At 36.7% G+C, this 24,444-nt stretch overlaps 1 protein-coding gene across 1 annotated transcript in view; it reads right to left on the bottom strand.

The window, feature by feature from the left end:
• LOC149788886 (plexin-B-like) overlaps positions 1–16,478 on the bottom strand; it is a 446,804-nt gene extending 430,326 nt beyond the window's left edge. The window contains exon 1 of the mRNA XM_089973559.1: positions 16,333–16,478. The gene's annotated coding sequence lies outside the window, so the exon portion shown is untranslated. The remainder of the gene's footprint in view (positions 1–16,332) is intronic.
• Between the last annotated feature and the right edge of the window lie 7,966 nt (positions 16,479–24,444).

Consider the following 24,444-nt stretch of genomic DNA (forward strand, 5'->3'; position numbering starts at 1 on the left):
CCAAAATGTCATCATCGACAAACAAAACCCTAAAGAAGCCTTCATGAGGGCAGGCAAAAATGTCTTGCTGCAAACGGGCAAAGACATTTTAGGCCAACGAGAAACACCTATAAATGCCCTGCACGCTACCGAGTCAGGCATTCAGCAAGGACAAGGCAGAAAGAGACGACGAAGAAAACACCCTTTCACCAGACTTCAAGCGAGAAAGGCCAAGAAAAGAAGAACCGTTGAGACTTAGACGTTTTCGATTATTGAGAAAAGAGACAAAAAAAATGATGCACCGAGAATCTTGCGCTTGTTCCAAGACGGAACTGGATCTGTTTGCCATGCCCCCCACAATGATGACTATGCAAGAATCCCAGTGGGTGGAATTTCACCCCGTCTCCTCACTGACCGATTCCGCTCCCATCGAGTTTGAAATCAAAGGACAGCCCGAAGATTACATCGATCTGAATAGCAGTTACTTGTACCTGAAAGTCAAAATTCTAGATAAGACTGGAGGTGCTATAGACGATGAAGCAGTAGCTCCCGTCAACAATTTCATGCATTCCTTGTTCAGTGGAGTGGACTTGTATTTGAATAACAAACTGGTCAGTAGCAGCATGGATACTTACCCTTATCGTGCCTACCTGGAAAATCTCTTGACGTACGGAATAGATGCCAAGAACACTCATCTCAATGCCTGTGTGGTATGGGAAGCTGACGAACCTACCAAGTTTGAAATATTGGAAACTGATGAAAAGAAAGACAACAATGATGGATTTGTAGAACGAAGAAAGAGAATCACGGGAGCCGACACAAGTTTAGAACTGATGGATCGTTTGCATTTGGCCATGTGGTTGCAAGAAAAGTATTTGCTGAACGGGGTGGATGTCCGCCTGGGACTGAATCGTAGCAGTGCCGCTTTCCATTTGATGGCTGATAGTGACGGTTACAAAACCATAATCCTAGAAGCCAGACTCTACGTACGCCGTGTGGAAGTGTTACCTAAAGTGGGAAACGACATCAGTCAGACGTTGAGCAGAACGACCGCCAAGTATCCCATACGACGCGTGGAAGTGAAAACCTTCACCATTCCCAAGGGACAGCGATCCATGATCGAAGATCATCTGTTCCAAGGACAGTACCCCAAACGTTTGATCGTTGGTAAGGTCGAGAATACAGCCTTCAACGGAGCTGCCGAAAAAAATCCTTTCTACTTTCAACACTTTGGCGTGTCCAAAATCGAAGTCAGTCGCGATGGCAAGACCTTGTGTACCCGACCTTTCGAACCTGACTTTAAAAAGAAGAATTACTTGAGATCGTACTTGTCCTTGTACGAAGCCACCGGACAGTTAGGAACCAATACCAGTCACGGTATTACGTACGAGGATTATGCAGGAGGCTACGCTTTGTGGGCTTTCGATTTCACTCCAGACCAAGGCAGCGACGAGGGACATTTCCACCCTATAAAATCCGGCCAGATTCGTGTGGAAATTCAGTTTAAAGACCGAGACCCTGATGAAACGGTGAACGTCATCCTGTATGCAGAATTCGATAATACCATAGAAATCAACAGTTTGAGAGAAGTCATCCTAGATTACTAGAAACCATGGAAGACTGTTATCCCTCTTTACCTAGTGGAGAAACTTTTAGTGTTGCATTGTTGTTAAAAAATGTTAGAGTTGTTGTTGTTTAGTGTTAAGTGATTTTTGAATAAAAAATGTTGTGTTTTGAAAAAATTGTTTGATATTATACTGTTGGATTATTGTTAAAAATGTTAGAGTTGTTGTTTAGTGTTAAGTGATTTTTGAATAAAAAATGTTGTGTTTTGAAAAAAATGCCTTTGTCTTTTGTTTAGCTATAAGAATGTTGGATTGATGCTCTTTCATTTCTTACTATCCCTCTCATGACACTCACTAAACGTTGCGACTCAAAAACCGTGTGGGGGATGTTTTCCTTCACGTCCGCGCTTTGACTTTAAGAACCGGGTTGTTTCCAGTCTAACCATCCATTGTCGACTCATCCTCCTAAGAAGATGTGCTCCAAACTAGCTAAACTCAACGAAGCCTACGTGAATTTGCATAGGGTCAGACACAGTCTGATACCGAAGCCATAAGAAATAGAGAATGTGAGAATGTTAAAAATCACTGAAGACCTGATAGAAGAGCTCTTCAGAGAAGAAATGAACAGGGAAAAAGAAGAATGGACAGAGAAGTACAGACTTCAGAGACAGCAGCAACAACAATAACAAGAGCAGCAGCAGCAACCTGAAGCTGACAGAGGCTTTGTCGATTGTCGTATCGACACCAAAGAGTTCGTCTTCTCTTTCCGAAGAAGCAGAGCTATCGCCAGAAAGTCTATCCTCAGAGGACATCGCATTCTTAGAAACTAAAAAGAATGCCATAGCAAACAAAAAAAAACAGCCCTTTTCAGGGCTACCCAATACTCTAGAAAAGAAATAACAATCGATTTGCCAATGTGTGTAGGTAGAGTAGTGTGAAAATAAACACTAACTCTTTTTTAAAAAAAAATGTGAGGGTATGTGTTTGTGTGTTTGTGTTTGTAAGTGGTTAAGTAAGTTGGTATGGATAGTAGATTAAAATGATGTCTTTTTTTTTTTTTTTTGGTGTTTGAGGTGTAAATTTGGGGTTAGATTGGATTGCTTTGCGTATGTGGATAGTCTATTGAAGTGATTTATAAAAAAATTTAAAATAGTGATGGGTAGCATAAAAAGTGAGTGAGTGTTTCTTTTAGGTCCACGAGTTGTTGTTTTTTGGTCATGATGTAGGTAAGATCAATTTTATGTTTTTAGGGGATGTTTTCCTTCACGTCCGCGCTTTCACTATAAATTGAAACTCGTTCGACGGTCCAGCTACCCTTGTTGATTGATCAACACCAAAAATGAACACGAGACTGGAGAAACTGTTGGAACTTCATGTGCATCTGGAATATGCCAGGCGCATATTAAATGAACTGGCCGCGGAAGCAATTGTGGAGGAGGGAAGGATAAGAGAGGAGGAGGAAAGAAGAAACAAAGAAGAGGAGGAGAGAAGATATAAAGAAGAAGAGGAAAGAAGATACAAAGAGGAGGAGAGAAGATACAAAGAAGAGGAGGAGGAGGAAAAGGAGAGAAGAAGAAGAAATTTCAGAATCCCAGAGAGCGAAAATTGGGATTCTGAAGCGACATATCCTGCCTCTGCTCTCTCCCCCAAAAAGGTAAAAAGTAACTGGGGGACAAGATGTGTATGCGGCGCCAGGCCTGGAAGGTGCCACCATTAACCAGGTGTCCATGAAGTTCCAATAAAAAAAACAGCCCTTTTCAGGGCTACCCAATACTCTAGAAAAGAAATAACGATCGATTTGCCAATGTGTGTAGGTAGAGTAGTGTGATTATAAACACTAACTCTTTTTTAAGATAGTGTGAGGGTATGTGTTTGTGTGTTGGTGCTTGTAAGAGCTAAGGTATGTTTGTGGGAATAGTAGATTATGGGTTTCTTTATTGTTCCTTAGCGTAGGTGAAGAGTATAGTTAGGGTTCTGTAAGCGCTCACGTACGATTGTGTGGATAGTAGATTATGGATTAGTTTATTGTTCTTAGCGTATGTGGAGAGTATAGTTTGGGTTTTGTAACCGCTCACGTACGATTGTGTGGATAGTAGATTATGGATTTGTTTATTGTTTCTTAGCGTATGTGTTTGTGTGTTTGTGTTTGTGTGTTTGTGTGTTTGTGTGTTTGCGTTTGTGTTTGTACCCACTCACGTACGATTGTGTGGATAGTAGATTATGGGTTTGTTTATTGTTTCTTAGCGTATGTGGAGAGTATAGTTTGGGTTTTGTAACCGCTCACGTACAATTGTGTGGATAGTAGATTATGGATTTGTTTATTGTTTCTTAGCGTATGTATTTGTGTGTTTGTGTTTGTGTGTTTGTGTTTGTGTGTTTGTGTTTGTACCCGCTCATTGAGTCATCCACCCTTGTGTCTTCCATGATGTTTAGGACGGACATGCTCATGTATGTCAGGTCCAAGTGGACTGTTGTTGATAGGACACATACTAGTCAATGGATGAGGAGAGTTTACATAGAAAGACAAGGATGTCTCAAGAGGGTACTTGTGTATGGACCGGCAGTTAGAAGGAGTTTAAGAAGAAGAAGAAGATGTGACAGATGCCATCTATGTTAATATTAATATTAACATAAACCCAAAGGCCCTTTTCAGGGCCAGCCATATTTCTCGAAAAGAGATAGCCTTTCCATTGCCTACCCCTTTTTTAAAAAAAATTTAAAAAAAAAAAATCCCATGTTTAATTTCCCTTGACGCTATAAAGTCGCACCCTGTTTAAATTCCTTTGACGCTAAACCGTCCCACGATTTTTCTCCATGTTAATTTCCCTTGAGGCTAATCTGACCCACGATTTTTCTCCATGTTAAATTTCCCTTGACGCTAATCTGACCCAGGGGTCTCTGTAATGCTAATTCCCATTGACGATAAAGTGCCCCCATTTACTACTTATATATACACATACATACATACATATATTACAAATAACACGGCTTTTAAAGTGTTGGTATAAAGCAATTTGATATACCAGTAATACCAGTAGTATTGGTATATCAAATTGTGATCCGCCCATGGCGCAATAATACACATATATAAACATTCTCGCGACCGTTTGCGGTTGATTCTAGATCAATGATGAATTTCCACAAATTAATCATTAATGACGTATGAAAATAACGATAAAAAGTATTAATAATCTCCGTTTTCTAAATTAATTTAATATGATACACATTTTCATCGCAATTCTTTCTGCTTTCTGTACCTCCCTCGCCTCTCATGCATAACAAACTAAGTAGAAATGTGGAGTGAGAGAGAAAAATAATTTGGGCTGGATTAAAACCGCGAAATAGAAATTACACCGAGTAACCTACACGAATATGGTTCGTCGTAACGATATGTGTATACTATCCTTGGTTTATCAATGATACAAAGTTGCAAACCATGTCTACATTACACGGTAAATTTCTCGGTTACGTGGTACATATACTGAGATGTATTTAATGTTTTGCTGTTGTTCTTTCTTAAACACTATGTTCTAAAATCAATTATTATTAATTAAATATGAGAACGTCCAAAGGTCTGTCTCTCTCTCTCATCGTAGCAAGATACGAGTAGAGTATTTTCGTTTATGTCATCCCACGATGTCTCTGGACTTGTGAATGATGGTAAAAGTCAAGTGAAAACGACCAAAGGATGAGAGAGAGAGAGAGAGAGAGAGAGAGAGAGAGAGAGAGGTTTAAAGCTAAGCCGACCAGAGAGACGGAGAGACAGAGAGTTTTAAAGTCAAAGCGACCAGAGAGAGAGAGAGAGAGAGAGAGAGAGAGAGAGAGAGAGAGTGAGTGAGTGAGATAGTTTATGGTCGTTGGTACTGCTACTAATGCAGAGTAATGAATAGACCAACTGTAAATATATTAAAATATTTTAATTCATTCTTGTTGCTTTTCGCTTAGTTTCAATTTCACATTCATTTCCATGTGCCGGTACGTAAATGGCTAAGAGTTAAAAATGAATGGCTTTGCTAAACATGTCTTTGTAGTGCTTCAGTGCTTGATTTAATCAATGTGAAGAAAAATAGAAACTAAAAAAGAAAACAATCAATTTATCATCATGCAATATGTTCATGTGTGTCTTTCCCCCTACCCAGTACTCTAAAGGGTGTTAAGTATGTTCATGTGTGCCTTTCCCCTTACACAGGATCATACAGGTTATCAAATATGTTCATATGTGTCTTTTCCCTTACACAGCATCCTATAGGTTATCAAATATGTTCATGTGTGCCTTTCTCTTTACACAGCATCATACAGGTTATCAAATATGTTCATGTGTGCCTTTCTCTTTACACAGCATCATAAAGGGTATTAAGTATGTTCATGTGTGCATTTCCCTTTTAGACAACATCCTATAGGTTATCAAATATGTTCATGTGTGCCTTTCCTTTAACACAGCATCATACAGGTTATCAAATATGTTCATGTGTGCCTTTCCCTTTACACAGCATCCTATAGGTTATCAAATATGTTCATGTGTGCCTTTCCTTTTACTCAGCATCACACAGGTTATCATAGGGTATTAAGTATGTTCATGTATGTCTTTACCCATAATACCACAGGGTATTAAGAATGTTCATGTATGTTGTTCCCCATAATCACACTTAACAGGGCATTCAGCTGATATCATATATTTGATTTGAGGATATTATTAATTCAAAGAAATAATTATGTCATGCACAAGATAATTTAAAGGTGACAAAAATTTTAAACTCTGCAACAAGGTACCCTTCAAATATTTTGTAGTTCTGAGAGAGTGACAGGTTTAAGGTGAAGTTGTTTGCATTTGCAACATGTACAATGGAGAAAATGTTGGAATACTTCTGTTATTTGCGAGTATTGTGACTGAAATTTCTTTGGATATTGTACTTGTGCAAACTTTCCACGGATGCAGCTAACCAAAATAACTACTGCACCCCTGTGCTCTAAAAAAACGTCAGACTCTGTGGTTGGTACCTCAGAGAGAGAACTGACACACATTTCCGGTTAAAGATGAGACGGAGGGTATGTTTTAATACAACCCTATTCCCACGAAACGAAGACAAACACCATAATATTCTTGGCACATTCTATATTTAGATACATAAATAAAACCTCTCCCTTGTGAAACCCTCCATGATCCACACGTTTTGTGGATTTTTCATGAAAATATTCTCTGAGCCGTATTGAATTCTTACCAATAACGTATATATTAAAAAGAAAAGCCAAATGGTTTCCTTTCCGCAGGTTATCACATAAAATGTTCTCTCTATTCATGAAATCATACAATCAACGTTAAAAGGATGGGAACCCCGTAAAGAGGGGTACCATCTCTGTACAAAAATAGTAAGATGGTGGCACTTGGCCTGACTGAAGCGCCCTCTAACTGCGTTGCTATCGCTACATACTGCAAGAGCAAGTGCTTACGATGGGAAAACCGATATACATTGAGCAAAAAAGCCATGCATAGCAACATAGGCTGTGTACATACTGCATCACTGTAGAGTTAGACATTACACTACGGAAACATCTTATCAGTGAGCAGTCTACTTTACGATGCGATATCTCCAGCTGTAGAAGTATGTGAATTTGGTAAATGTTTATTTTCTTAGTTGTATTATAAGACAGAATTGTTGTATTCTCATCTTTATCCTGTATTTGAGGTAGTTCCGACTTGTGTCGCATAATACAATGCTATTAGATTTATTATAGTCCGTTTCCTAGTTTACCAGTATGTAACTTAACAGAACGATTGCATTGACCTTATTGTTGCATGTATTAAGGGAAGAGAAAATGTTATTTCAACATCTTAAGATTCTCGTCTGATACAGTTTCACTTATGAACCTGATTCTGATAACTTTGTGCACTGGTCCCCATAATATGATTTTTACAAAATAATTAACTCCGTTTACGTCACATACGTCACTGTATATTATATATGACCTTGTCACAGATATTACACGGATTTAGATATATTTTCAGCTGTGTGGAAGTGGTGAAGGGCTGAAGGTATGAAAGAGTCTTAGTTATGCTGTATCTCTGTCTATGCACCGTATTGAAGGTGTCATTTTAGCCGTGGTGCTAATTTGGGTTGTTATTCCCAGTGTGCTGCTGTCGGTGATGACGTTATCCCGGAAGAATGTTGTCTCGTGAAGGACCAAGGCTTCGGGACCAACGGGTCTGCAGGGAACAAGAGGTTTTACGGATCTTTAGGTAGACCAGGAGTGGGGTACCATTCGTGGTGGCTCCTTGACCATCCGACAGAGTGATTGGTGGCTGAGAATACCTTGCGGATTTGAATTCGACGCCGCAAGATACGTGTCCCAATGTTTACATATCATATATCACTATTTGAGTGAAACCATATCACGTATCGCTATTTGAGTGAAAACATATCATGTATCGCTCTTTGAGTGAAAAAATATAACTTGCTGCTATTTGTGTGAAACTTTTCGTTATGGGTTCAGTAATTTTATCATTTGTGTTGAATCGCATTTTTGGAGTCCTTAATATGTTTTTTTATTATTAACTTTTCTCAGTTATTTTTCCATTTAAATTATAATTTTGTTTCAGTTAGAAACTGTTTTATTTAAATCAGTAATCTAACTCAGTGCGCATCATTGTGTTAAATATCCAATAATTGGATCTTTTGCGTACAGGTTGGATTTAGGATTTTTCTACCTTCCAATGATCCATAAATAAACATCGTATTTTCGTTACTATTTTTAGTGTCTATACTTGTAATATGACCCCAACCCGGTTCATCTTGTCACACACGATATGAGGAATCGTACGAATCTGTGTATTCAGTACAACGTTATGCTAAATGTCATACACTAATGAGTAAGCGTACGAGTCTATGTATTCAGTAGAACGTTATTCAAAATGTAAAAACACTAATGAGTAAGAGTACGAGTCTGTGTATTTAGCATAACGTTACTCAAAATGTAAAAACACTAATGAGTAAGCGTTCGAGTTTGTGTAACCAGTATAACGTTATTCAAAATGAGTAAGCGTACGAGTCTGTGTATTCAATACAACGTTATTCAAAATGTAAAAACATTAATGAGTAAGCATACTAGTCTGTGTATTTAGTGTAACGTTATTCAAAATGTAAAACACTAATGAGTAAACGTACGAGTCTGTGTATTCAGCATAACGTTATTCAATTTGTAAAACACTAATGAGTAAGCGTACGAGTCTGTGTATTCAGTATAACGTTATTCCAGTTTCATACATTGTTAGGTATAACGCGGCTGTCATTTAATGGGTGAACATTTGAGTGACTCAGACTGTACAAATCTCTGCGCATACAATAACCTAGGTTCAAAAAATATATAAAAATGTGAATTCAATTACCAATGTACCATTACGGGCGGAATTCGGCGTGTTTAGTAACGTATATGCGAGTAAAAGTATGACTCGACACATTCAGTACAACACCATTCTAAATTCATACAATGATGTTAGCCTGTGTATTCAGTATAACGTTATTCCAATATCATGCATTGATTCAATAGTTCACGTAATTATGAACACGGATACTATGAATATATACTTGTATGGTGACTATGTAAAATACACGTAGTTTTATAGTAGTAATATACAGACTGATACTTACAGAATATCAATAAATTCCATAAATTGTCCGTGTCCCAAGTGAACTAGTGTATTCTGTACAATGACAGTATTTATTTCATGTCGCCAAGCAAGGTATTGTTAATATAAAACAAAGCCAGTCAGTTTTTTCCTGAGAATGCTTTGGCACATAACAAGAAGCTGTGTTATTGACAGTCTACTTTACAAGGCAAGTGATTGGCTTATATAGACAAATTAATCGCAATGACTAATCGAGACATTCCAAATGACTTTAGTTACAACATGAATACCTCATTCATCGGTTTTGCTTGGGCACACAAAATGGCTACTTCTGCTGTTGCTGCTCCTACTACCGTAACACTGCTTTGTACAATACTATTGCTACTACCGTACCCCTACTTTGTACTATTACTACTGCTACTATATCCGTACCACTATATTGTACTATTAAAACAACTAATACTACTACTACCGTACCGCTACTTTGTACAATTCATAGTAATGCTGTTACTACTACCGTATCCCTAGTTTGTACTAGTACTACTGCTTATATTACCATATCACTACTTTGTACTATTAAAACTACTACTACCGTACCCCCGCTTGGCACTATTACTACTGCTACTATTACCGTACCACTACTTTGTACTATTAATACTGTTACAGCTACCATACCCCTACTTAGTGCTATTACTACTGTAATTGCTACCGTATAACTACATGTTACTATTACTACTGTTACTGCTACTGTATAACTACTTGGTACTAATACTACTGTTACTGTTACTGTATAACTACTTGGTACTATTACTACTGCTACTGCTACTGTACCCCTACTTGGTAATATTACTACTGTTACTGCTATCGTACCCCTACTTGGTGTTATTACTACTGTTACTGCTACCGTATAAGTACTTGGTACTATTACTACTGCTACTGCTACTGTACCCCTACTTGGTAATATTACTACTGTTACTGTTAACGTACCCCTACTTCGTGCTATTACTACTGTTACTGCTACCGTATAAGTACTTGGTGCTATTACTACTGTTACCGCAACCGTACCCTTACTTGGTGCTATTACTACTGTTACTGCTACTGTATAACTGGTCGGTACTATTAATACTGTTACTGCTACTGTATAACTACTTGACGCTATTACTACTGTTACTGCTACTGTATAACTACTTGTTATTAATACGACTGTCACTGCTACCGTATAACTACTTGGTACTATTACTACTGTTACTGCAACCGTATAACTACTTGGTAGTATTGCTACAGTTACTGCTGCTGTATAACTACTTGGTAATATTACTAATACTGTATAACTACTTGGTGCTATTAATACTGTGACTGCTACTGTACCTCTACTTGGTGCTATTGCTACTGTATAACTACTTGGTACCATTACTACTGTTTTTGCTACTGTATAACAACTTCGTACTATTACGACTGTTACTGCTACTGTATAACTACTTGGAACTATTGCTGCTGTTACCGCTACTGTATAACTAATTGGTGATATTACTACACTATAACTACTTGGTACTATTATTACTGTTACTGCTACCGTATAACTACTTGGAACTATTACTACTATTACTGATACCGTATAACTATGTTGTGCTATTACTACTGTCACTGCACCGTATAACTACTTGGTACTATTACTACTGTTACTGCTACTGTATAACTACTTTGTGCTATTACTACTGTCACTGCTACCGTATAACTACTTGGTACTATTACTATTGTTACTGCTACTATGTAACTACTTGGAACTATCACTACAGTTACTGCTACCGTATAACTACTTGGTAATATTACTGCTGTTACTACTACCGTATAACTACTTGTTGATATTACTACTGTTACTGCTACGGTATAACTCGTTGGGGCTATTACTTCTGTTACTGATACCGTATGACTACATCATACTAATACTACTGTTACTGCTATCGTATAACTACTTGGTACTAATAATACTGTTACTGATACCGTACCCCTACTTGGTGCTATTACTACTGTTACTGATACCGTACCCATACTTGGTGCTATTACTACTGTTACTGCTACCGTAAAACTACTTGGTACTAATGCTACTGTTACTGCTACCGTATGACTACTTGTTGCTAATGCTACTGTTACTGTTACCGTATAACTACTTGGTACTATTACTACTGTTACTGCTACCGTATAAGTGCTTGGTGCTATTACTACTGTTACTGATACCGTACCCCTACTTTGTCTTATTACTACTGTTACTGCCACTATGTAACTACTTGGAACTATTACTACTGTTACTGCTAGCGTATAACTACTTGGAACTATTACAACTGTTACTGTATAACTACTTGGAACTATTACTGTTACTGCTACCGTATAAGTACTTGGTACTATTACTACTGTTACTGCTACCGTACCCCTAGTTTGTGCTATTACTACTGTTACTGCTACCGTATCCTAACTTGGTACTATTACTGTTGTTACTACTACCGTACGCCTACTTGGTGTCACTACTACTGTTACTGCCACCGTATAGCTACTTTGTACTATTACTACTGTTACTGCTACTGTTTAACTACTTGGTGCTATTACTACTGTTACTGATACCGTATGACTACATGGTACTAATTCTACTGTTACTGCTGTCGTATAACTACTTGGTACTAATACTACTGTTACTGATACCGTACCCTTACTTGGTGCTATTACTACTGTCACTGCTACCGTACCCCTACTTGATGCTATTACTACTGTTACTGCTACTGTATAACTACTTGGTACTATTACTACTGTTACTTCTACCATACCCATATTTGGTGATATTACTACTGTTACTGGTATGACATAACTACTTGGTACTTATATCACTGTTGCTGCTACTGCATAACTGCTTGGAACTATGACTACTGTTACTGCTACTGTAGAACTAGTTGGTGCTATTACTACTGTTAATGCTACCGTACCCTTACTTGGTACTATTACTACTGTTAATGCTACCGTACCCTTACTTGGTGCTATTACTACTGTTACTGCTACTGCATAACTACTTGATACTATTACTACTGTTACTGCAACTGTCTAACTACTTGGCGCTATTGCTATTGTTACCGATACTGTATACCTACTTGATTCTATTACTACTGTTATTACTACCGTATAACTGCTTGGAACTATTACTACTGTTACTGCTACGGCATAACTACTTGGTGCTATTACTACTGTTACTGCTACCATACCCCTACTTGGTGCTATTGCTACTGTTACTGATACTGTATACCTACTTGATTCTATTACTACTGTTACTACTACCGTATACCTACTTGGAACTATTACTACTGTTACTGCTACGGCATAACTACTTGGTTCTATTACTAATGTTACTGCTACCATACCCCTACTTAGTGCTGTTACTACTGTTACTGCTACGGCATAACTACTTGGTGCTGTTACTACTGCTACTGCTACCATACCCCTACTTGATGCTATTACTACTGTTACTGATACCGTATAGCTACTTGGTACTATTACTACTGTTGCTGCTACTGTATAACTACTTGGTACTATTACTACTGTTACTGCTACTGTATAACTACTTGGTATTGTTACTACTGTAACTGCTACCGTACCACTACTTGGTGATACTTCTACTGTCACTAGTACCGTACCCCTACTTGGTACTATTATTACTGGTACTGCTACTGTATAACTACTTGGTACTATAACTGTTGTTACTGTTACTGTATAACTACTTGGTACAATTACTACTGCTACCGTGCTACGTTTTTTGCACAGTTCATATTATTACTGCTACTACTACCGTACAAAAACTACTTCTGTACTGATGATACCACTTCTGCTACCGCTATTCTATAGATGAGATTCTGTTGGGTTTTTTCTGTCCTTCGCTCATTCGTTCGGATGAAAGTTAGAGAATCACGAGGACATGATGCACAACTGCATATATAAATCACCTACTTATTCATAAATAAATTGAATACTTTTCTTTTTTTATTATTCATTTTACAGACATGATCCGGTGGGGCTATATCGTTCCATCGCTAAAGAATTGGCCCGGCCAAAGGCCGATCGGTATAGTCTCACATCTTAAAGAAATTGAATTTGGCTTTCCCCTATTTGCTACGTGGTACTAAGTACAAATCGATGTATCGACTAAGGTAAGCTATTCAAACTAGAAGGTATTAAGCTCCAATTCCAAGATCAAACTTGTCCACTCTGTGTTAAGATCAAACTTGTCCACTGTGTTAAAATCAAAACTGTCCCCTCAGGTGTTAAGATCAAAATTGTCCACTCTGTTTTAAGATCAAACTTGTCCACTCTGTGTTAAGATCAAAATGGCCCACTCTGTCTACTAAACGCTGATGTTATATAATACTAATCTTGATGGCGTTATCTATAGATAAAGTTCATTCAGACTGGTAATCGAATGATCGCTGACTTTTCACCGACCAGGCTAGGCTGTGTGGACTACATCATTGTGTTATTGGGAAGGGAAGTTAGCACGCAATATCGTTGCATCATTCAGTCAATTATTGTGTTAAGGGCCTCGTCTAACTCAACTAACAAGAACAAGAACTACCATTAGTAGTGTAAATGCGCCAATAATGGACAAATTTGCATCGTTTGAAATCTATGTTTACGATAACGCTAAAATTCAAAATGGAAAATCACAAGACGTGGACTACAAGTTTAACATTGCGGACCATTTAAAATTGCACATACCTTGCTCAGAGGCAGCGCATATATGGATCTGCCTGAACGAATTGTGATTATGAAATTCTAGTGCCAAAAGCAAAGTCTAAAATTGAAACTAACAAAAATCGGAATAACTGAGTTCAGAATACCTGATATCATGCCACAGGCAATGTCTAGAGTTGAATCAATTCCAGTCATAAATGTGCTATTTTGCCTATGGTCTGTACATGTGCTAATATGCCAATAGTATTAATGAATCACTGTGATATAATCAAAAATTTACTTCAAAGAATTCACAATAATTCCTAAAATAGTACTTTAGTCCTAATATCAACGAGCCCGTTGTAATTCCAGTCGATAATTTAAATAAATCCTATCACATTGTATGTGAACACGACTAAACGACTGCTTTCACTAGAGAGATGTTATATTAGGAATAAATAACTCTGATGTAAAGATATAAAAGCTTCAGACATAATAAGAATACAAGCATAATGATCAAAAGTTAATGTCCAGAACATTCTAAGTAGGAAAGAAGGTCAGGTATTTCACTTGAATTTTAGTAAGCTACATTGCAAAGATCAGGTTGACCATGTTGTTCTAAAGGAAAAACCAATGTCTTGAACTCAAATCATGTTTATAAATAAATGTCATAGGTCATGTAGGCATTAACTCCGACAATCATTTATGGACAAATGTCACTTACAAATTAAATACACATAACGAGGTATAAGTTAAATAAATATCCATTTATCTGGGGAACTTAAATTCAGAATTATTGTATCTTTAAGTAACGTAAACAGATAAGATGCAAAAAATCATTTTAATGAAAAGATTTTTGCGCTAATACCTGTTATATCTATATCTTTAGCGCAATGGAAAATAGTTATATTTATTATTTAAAATGCAATTAAAGCTGACAAATATTTGATGTTTCTTATTATGGTCATCATCTTGACCGATAATGTAGTCAATTGATTGATATTCTCTATAGGCTGTCAATTCCAACTATTTTACTATATCTTCAGGCTGTAACTGCACTCCAAAATTTAAGGACTATTCTTAAACTATGATTTTATTTTTATTCAATATATACTATTTTGCAAGCATTTTTGGCCCCTGCCCCTACCCAACACTAACCTCCTACAGTTGTGGTGGTTGAAACGCCACATTGTTCAATGAATCAATTGCAAAAGCAATTTTTGTATTATATTTTTAGAAACATCTAATATTTGCTAAAATATCGTCACCCCCACCCCACATGGAAGACGTGTGTTATTTTGATCGTAATATTTCAAAAAAATGTGGGTCATCCATGGCCGGCGCTACCATATAGGCAAACTAGGCAGCCGCCTAGTGCGCTGATTTCGGGGGGGGGGGGGGCTCATTTTTACTTTTTATTATTGTTTATAAATTTGGAAATTGATACTTTCCGGGGGCGGGGGGGGGGACGCCAGAATCTAACTTTGCCTAGGGCGCCACATAGTCTGGCCGGGTCTGGCGCCGGCCCTGGGGTCATCGTGTGCAACAATATTTTAATATCGGTTTAAAATTGATCCAGGAATGGATGACGAATATACATCTGTAGATGATGCAGTCTGACATTTGCTATATTTGTGGAAGAAGGTAGTTATTATCGTCTTTTCCATAGGAAAAATTAAGGATATCGCATACCACCTCAAAACGATTTCGATGTAAAATTTATAAAGGAATCCATTATGAAAGGCAATTACTGGATGTCATCTTAGCCTGTTGTAAAAAGTTTGTAATAAGATTTGTGCGACCGAATTGCTGGATAAGCTTGAATACAAGATAACGATTGCTATATATCAAAAGCAGAAAGTATTAGTAAAGTTCGTATTGAATCACTAACAAATATAAAATTAAAGGAATCAATTTGTCAGTTTTATTATCAAGCTTTATCAAAATGCGACCATTATTTAACACAACAATATTGCGTCAGCACTCATTTGAATTCGTATGAATGCAACATGAGAGCTAGTCTGGTTCCCTGCTTAATCAGCGTTCATTTTCGGTTACCTTCGGTCATAGTTTAGTTGTCTCCAATTTGATCTGCATCTCCATGCACGTATTTAAAAAATCACAGACAGTATGATATTTGCATATGTGTTTTTTTAATTTTTTTAAAAAATATATGTGCTTATTAGTCGTTAGAAAAAGCAAATCAAAATACGGATATAAAGTAGAAATGTAACATATTTTCATTAACAATAGCAAACTATATCGCGCAAAAGATGTATATTTACTTATGGCAAGCAATGGCTATCGTAATCCATCAGTCTTATATCAGAAATGGGCCCTCCCACAACCCCAGGACCAGTCTGGCAGGTTAAATGTAAGCCTATCATAAAGTTTCAGCATGTATTGATTGAATGTTGTTGCGCTCTGTGTGGGGTTGAAATCATAAAGAAGACCACTACTTACAAAATCTCTATAAATCGCTGAAAATGAAAGCTTCCTCAAATATCCTATATATTCTTCTCTATTATTAATGTTGAGGCAACATCCAGCAAACATACCCATCAATCACTGCAGAGAATGCTGCTGCACTATTTAAAGATACAATGATGCAACAGTTACCGGTACATTTACGCACTGTAACGGTCACGAGACTAATTAATGTACCAGCTCATAAGCTAAACTCATCCACATACTCTTATTGTTTATCAAAAGTTCACTAAGTGAAAGAAACTCTTAAGCTGAAATGACGTACAAAAGAAGCTATTGTTTATCGACATTTAACCCATTGACTGTTAGCTAAACGAGAAAATGCTTTCGATGCAGTGGCGGCAATACTAGGAAATCCAAAGTCATAAATGTTTAAGGATAGCCAATGTGATCATATAAACGGACACGTCATCTAGGTATAATGGGCGGGTTAGAGATTGCTAGATAATAATAATGTTGCCAGCAGCGCGAAAAATATCTAGGACAGTGGGAAGAATTTCGATTCTCTCTCTCTCTCTTTCTCTCTCTCTCTCTCTCGTCTTGTCAGTTTCGGATAAACAGTATTTTGTTAACTTAAAGAAAATCAGTCAGCCAGGCAGTTGCGTCACTAAGGTTGGTATCACCCAGTGCGGTAGCTCATGGTGTCACCCCCATGACACAAAAATTAATCATTTTATAGACAGTCATGTGCGGTCACTCATGGTGTCAGGGGCCCAGAGTGGCCGAGTGGTCTAAAGCGCTCATCGTCACGGACCGCTGCCATCTTACCTCTCTCTGAGTGGGTTCAAGTCTCGGATTCGGCCAATGTGTATAAGTGAGAAAGCTTTTCAGTAGCTTCTCGTGGGTTGGTGGTTCTTTCCGGGGTTTCCCGGGTTTTCATGGCCGCCTAGTATACCCTATCTTGTGCGGGAAAATGGTGTTAAATCCTGCAACAACAACAACAACTCATGGTGTCACCACCTAGGACCTCCTTCTTATGCTTTATAAATTTATATATAGTAATTAGGAAGATAAAGTTTTTAATATAATAATTGTTATATTGTGGACATTAACAGTCAAATATTAAAAATTGCGTATTGATTTGAATTCATACGCAATAATATGAGTATTCATATTGCTTTGAATTCATTCGCAATTATACGAGTATTATTCATCTGATTTGAATTCATTCGCAATTATACGAGTATTCATATTGATTTGAATTCACACGCAGTGATAGAAGCATTATTCATAATGATTTGAATTAATACGCAATGATATGAGTATTATTCATATTGTTTCGAATTCTTTAGCAATTGTACGAGTATTACTCATTTTGATTTGAATTCACACGCAATGATACGAGTATTATTCATATTTATTTAAATTCACACGCGATGATACGAGTATTATTCATATTGATTTAAATTCATACGCAATGGTACAAGTATTATTCATATTGATTGAAATTCATATGCAATGATACTAGTATTATTCATATTGATTCAAATTCATACGCAATGATACTACTATTATTCATATTAATTTAAATTCATACGCAATGATACTAGTATTATTCATTTTGATTTAAATTCATATGAAATGATGCTAGTATTATTCATATTGATTTAAATTCATACGCAATGATACTAGTATTATTCATTTTGATTTAAATTCATACGCAATGATACTAGTATTATTCATACTGATTTAAATTCATACGCAATGATACTAGTATTATTCGTGTTGATTTAAATTCATACGCAATGATACTAGTATTATTCATTTTGATTTAAATTCATATGAAATGATACGAGTATTATTCACACTGATTTAAATTCATACGCAATGATACTAGTATTATTCATATTGATTTAAATTCATACGCAATGATACTAGTATTATTCATTTTGATTTAAATTCATATGAAATGATACGAGTTTTATTCATATTGATTTAAATTCATACGCAGTGATACTAGTATTATTCATTTTGATTTAAATTCATACGCATTGATGCTAGTATTATTCATACTGATTTAAATTCATATGAAATGATACGAGTATTATTCACATTGGTTTAAATTGATACGCAATGATACTAGTACTATTCATTTCGATTTAAATTTATATGAAATGATACTAGCATTATTCATTTTGATTTAAATTCATACGCAGTGATGCTAGTATTATTCATACTGATTTAAATTCATACGCAATGATACGAGTATTATTCACGCTGGTTTCCTACTTCAGCTTGAGTATATCATTGCTAAATTTTGATTATTCAGCCCTTATTTTAAGAATTTTATTTAATATTTATAATACGGTAATTCTTTATAAATATGAAACGGGTAGCAATTCATTAATATTATTAGTATAGTATAATGCTTTCATATTTGTTTCTATAGACACAGAATGTTGTTTTCATGGATAATTATAATCATACATTATTATTATCCCACGGTGGATGTCAAATGTTACAGGAATTTTCCACACTCACCTGTGAGAGAAGAACAAGTCCAGTGTTTGTTTTTTATAAGTTAGTTTATTGTGTACAGAGATGTACCATCTAATAAAAATAAATAGGGGCAATTTATATTTCTCTTGTTGTTTCCTACCCTATGTTTTGTATATTCAGCTTGTATTGTTTGTTGGATTTTCTCCATGATGTTATTTTGTAAATCATCATAGTCCAAAATCAAATTAATCGTCTACCAAACGAGTGACGTTGACATTTTAAACAACATAATACATATCTAATATTTCTCTTTCTTTATAGATTAAATATTCAGATCATTATTATTTGTGGTAAACACGTTTATTTGAATCTGAGTATAGGACGTTAGTTCTTCACAGGGTCTGATTTGACTTTAAGGTAGACCTGACCAAGATATGAATAACAGGGGTATAACTATCAGCCCTACAATAGCAAAATAAAATACCTCAGTAATAGTTTTCCTTATACCTAGATGACCTAGAACCTGTCTTACTAGTAAATGGACGTAAAGCATGCGCTGTACCCTCCAAACATACTTACTTTGTAAATATGCTAAATGTTACGTTGCGTTTAAACGCTGAGGACATTATACTTTTCACTGAAAATCCTGCTGACGTGTACTATATTAGTGATGGAAGGTAGATACTTGCAATCAATATAAAGGACAGAAACATGTCGTATTTGATTCAAAAAAGAAGAACGCATATATATATATATATATATATATATATATATATATATATATATATATATATATATATATATATATAAATCGACAATGCCGATATTGATGCTATAGATGAATATATGTATTTAGGTCTTATACTTTACAAAAATGGAAAGTTTATCAATGACCTGAATAAACTAGTATCCATAATTGTAAAGTGTCGAACTTCGAAAAAGTGATGAACCATAAAGTTGAATGCATTGAGCATAACAATTTTGTCACATTTAAGCAAGAAAAGTCTTTGTGAAGGGTCACTTCGACCTTTCTCCTTCCCTCCCCCCATGTTAGTGGTAAACTTAATAGGCTTGCATCTACGACTCATTGAGATTTGACCAGGGCATTGTAACGCTGTCCTGATAAAGTAAACATTTGAGCTACATACCATAACCGCTTGATAGGAACCCATAATACATTATCATTTTCAAAGGGAAATTGATATGCAACGTAGTTCAGAGATTCAAGACTATCCAAAATCAGACGAAAAATGATTATCTTGGAAAGTACACCAAGCTAGTCTAGGATTTTCATCTTTCGAACTAGTTTATGGGAGGGAAGTGAGAGGACCCATGGCCGTATTGAAGCAGTTATGGACGCATGAAAGGGCATCAGAAGAAATACGAAGAACGTATCAGTATGTTGTTTATCTCTGTAAGAAGGTAAAGGAAATTTTCAAGTTGGCCCAGAAGAATCTCCGTGACGCACGGAACGTCAAACCAACGTCAAGCCACGCACTACAAAAAGAGGGCGAAGGAACGGAAGTTTGAAGTGGGTGACAAGGTGTTGTTGTTGTTACGTTGGAGCACAACAAACTCCAAGTATCCTGGAGGGGACCGTTTCTTGTAACGGAAAAGAAGGGTGAACAGAACTACCGTGTCCAGGGAGGAGATAAACGCTATCGTGAAAAGGAGACACCCAATGAGTACGTGGTTGCTACAGTTGTGACTGAAGAACCCTACAACAACGGAGGAGTGGCGGAAGTACTTCCTAGTTGTCCTTTGACGAATGATGAAACCTATGTCGACGTTGTCCTTGACTTATCCTTAAAGTCAGAACAACGTGAAGAGAGTTCCGTTTAAAGTTGTTGGAATAAACGATTGTGAAACTGAAACCCTATCCACTACCTCATGCGAAATTAGAAACTGAACGGAACGAGATTAGAACTATGTTTGATTTAGGGGTCATTGAACCAGCCGAATCTGCATATAGTTTACCGGTTGTGTTGGTCCAAAATAAGGATGGTGATCAACGCTTTTGTGTCGACTATCGGAGATTAAACAGAATCACATAATTTCAGGTCGAAATGTTACCGGATCCTGAGTCCATATTTGCCGACGTAACCAACGCCAAATATTTTTCTAAAATATACATTTCCAAGGGATATTGGCAAATTCTAGTTCGTAGGGAAGACCGTCCAAAACTTGCCTTTGAAACACCAGATGGGATATACCAATGAGTCGTCATGCCATTCGGGGTCCATAATGCACACAGCACTTTCACCCGAATGATGAGAAAACTGCTAAAACCTTTAAGAGGGACCGGAGTTTCAAATTAATTAACGATTTGTTATTGGCGCACCTACTTGGGAAGAACACGTGGTCTTGCTGAAAAAGGTTCTGGAACGACGTAGACAGACCGGACTCACTGCCCGACCATCTAACTATCAGGTAAGATTTAGGGGACTGTCATATCTAGGGCACACACTCAGTGAAAATACATTAGCCCCAGACAGTGCTAAAGTCGACCAACTTTGGGAGGCCACTCGTCCAGCTATGAGGACAGAAGTGCGATCTTTTTTATAGGATTTGCAGGTTATTATAGTAAGTATGTCGCAAACTTCAGTGCTCTTTCTGACTGACTTGACAAGGAAGAAGGCTCCAACGAAGATTATTTGGACAGACGCTTGTGAGAGAGCATTTCAGACGATGGATAGGTTGACGTCAGACGCCGTAGTGAGACTACCGAACGTGACAAAAGACTTAGTCTTACGTACCGACGCTTCTGACATGGTTCCTGGTGCATATGTACTGCAGGAGCATGATTGGAACATATTTCCGCTTGCTTATGGCAGCAAGAAGTTGTCACCAACAGAGCGTTATTATACTGTTACCGAATGAGAATGCCTAGCGATTATCTTTGGGATCTCCAGCGCTATCTGTATGGGTGAAAGTTTATTCTGGAAACTGATCACCATCCACTTGCTTATTTGGTCCAAGCTAAACTGACAAAAAGGACGTTTAATGAGATCGTCATTATTTCTTCAGCAATATCAAGTTCAATAGCATTACATTAAGGGAAGCGCCAATGTAGGAGCAGATTGTCCGAGTAGACTAATTGATTCTGAGGACATGCAAACTATAATTTGAAACACAACTTTAATGTTCGGAAAGCAAAATCCCAGAGGTTACTCTTAAAGGGAGGTCATTGTAAAGTGTCGAATTTTGAACAAGTACGGAACCTAAAAAGTTCAATGCATTTAGCATTCAAATGTCACATTTAAAGCAGAAAAGTGTTTGTGAAGGGTCACTTTGACCTTTCTTCTTTTCTATCCCCCCACCCCCATGTTAGTGGCAAACTTGATAGGTTTGCATCTACGACACATTTAGATTTAACCAAGGCATTGCAACGCTATCCTGAGAAAGTAAACATTTGAGCTACAAACCATAACCGTTTGATAGGAAGCCATATCAAATTATCATTTTCAAAGGGAAATTGGTTTGCAACGTAGTTCAGAGATTCAAGGCTGTCCAAAATCTGCCGAAATAAGTGATTATTTTGGGATAATTTAGAACCGCTGCTTACAGTGGGTCAGAGTAAATTAGATTGGAAGCAATGTGAATTTAAAGTGATGAAAATGGTCGAAATTCTTTAGTCCGAAATTCCTGAGAGAGGAGAAGTTTGAATCCAAGGAAGCCTTAAAAGAATAGTGCTTTCCTCGTTGAACAAGACAAGGGACCATGTAGCTGTCTTGTAAGAAAACAAAGTGCTTAGGGCTAGGATAAACAATTTACCAAAGAGAACAGCATTATGGTACGCAATTTTAATTTCCCACGTAATTTTCTAGTTTTGATTGTTTTATGTTTGATATGACTAGGATCCATTTTATGTACCGTTTACTCAATTTCATGGACATATGTTAATGCTAGAGTTGTTATGCAATTTATCTCTTTAATTTTACAGTTACTAGTTCATTGATAGAATTGACGATTGCATGCTATCCAAATTTTCATATGTGTAGGATTTCTTACAATTATATGAAATAATTTCCTTTGTGTGTTAGCACGATACTGATTACCGTGAGTTAACGAAAATCGCATATTTATATCTGATTTTGTAATGTTTAAATATTTTTAAAAGTTAGGGATTGCTGTGAGCTAGATGTTTGTGAATTTTATGCAATAGTTATCATACATGTGGTAATGTTAGATACACCACTCACGTGTCAATTTATGGTTGGTCGCTGTGAAGCGAGAGTGATGATCTATCGAATTAGTTCAGAATTTATGCAGTGTTCGGATAGCAGTTCTACTTCTGAGCAACTTGAGTGAGGGGATTTGGTGATACGTATAGAGATTTAGTGGTAATTTTGTCTTTTTTTAGGAAACATCTTTCTGGGAGAGACAGGACAGTCCGAAGACGGAAGTTGGAAGTCTGGAAATAGAAGACGTGTTCATAATAAAGGACTAGTAGGTCCAGGAACAGATTAAGCTTTCATAATAGATGGACTAGAGAATAGGAAGACGTGATACACGGGTACGAGAGAAAGGTGATGCAATCAGTCGTGGACAGTGAGCATTTTTCACCGCTCGTTATTATGATGAAATAAGTCCAAATTAGACACTGCTATGAAATTCGGTTGACATAACTTCGATTGAATTGGAATTTCCTCTATTAATTGTTATTGATTAAATTATGTTATTTTCCTTGTTTAAGGGGGCTCGTATTGCATTATTAGTCTTTCTCTGTTCTCTGTCGATATTCTATATAAACACTCCCACCGGTCGATACAATCGAAGGAGGTCATTCCTTTGATAACGCCAGCCAAATCCGATTAACCGCCCCTCTTAATAAGTGGGCGACCTTACACTCAGACAGCACCGTTTATGATTATAAGAATAAAATACTATGAATATTCATTTGTTGTCCTTCATCCACCTAAAATACATCAATAAATTGTGAATATTTAAATAATTACATTTTTAATAATTCCAACCAAATTTAGTGAATTTGCAATTTAACATGATCTTCGATACATTTCTAGGTTATGCACGATTTTGACATTTTATCGAGTTACTGTCCGTAAGTTACTCATCACACTCAAATGATGTAAGCAGTTAACATATTAACCTAGGGAACATATGGAGCACCATCTAAATTCATGGATGAAATACAGATTAATTACCTTGTAGATAGAAATACAACTAAAGTTATGGTACTGGAAATTTCATATCAACGAGAGTAAAAAATAAAAGAAAGGAAATACTGAGGTAAATGTAAGATATCAATGCATCCTGGTAGTTTGATCTTTGTTATTGATGTTGTTTACTTTGTTTGGCTGTGTCATTATATCATGGTGTAATCGAACTTTGCTGTATTGTACTATCTCTGCAAAATAAGGTTTTGTTTGGTCCAAGCCTTAAGCTTTTATAAAGACAAATTTTGTTGAGATACTTGTCTCCTATCACCACATGACCTGGACGGATCAATTGCTTATAACATCGAAACAAATCCTGCAGGTTTAAGTTTTGTTTCCTGTTTTAGGCGGTGTCATAAATCAAAGTACGTAATCGCGAGTGTATGACGGTATGCAAAACGGATGCTGGCTATTGAGATAACGAAACAAGATGTCACCTTGTACCGAATTTCAAGAGCAATTCATAAATATC

This window comes from Sinohyriopsis cumingii, chromosome 11 (assembly GCF_028554795.1).
Source record: "Sinohyriopsis cumingii isolate HCF-2022 chromosome 11, ASM2855479v2, whole genome shotgun sequence".
In the NCBI taxonomy this organism is placed as follows: domain Eukaryota; kingdom Metazoa; phylum Mollusca; class Bivalvia; order Unionida; family Unionidae; genus Sinohyriopsis; species Sinohyriopsis cumingii.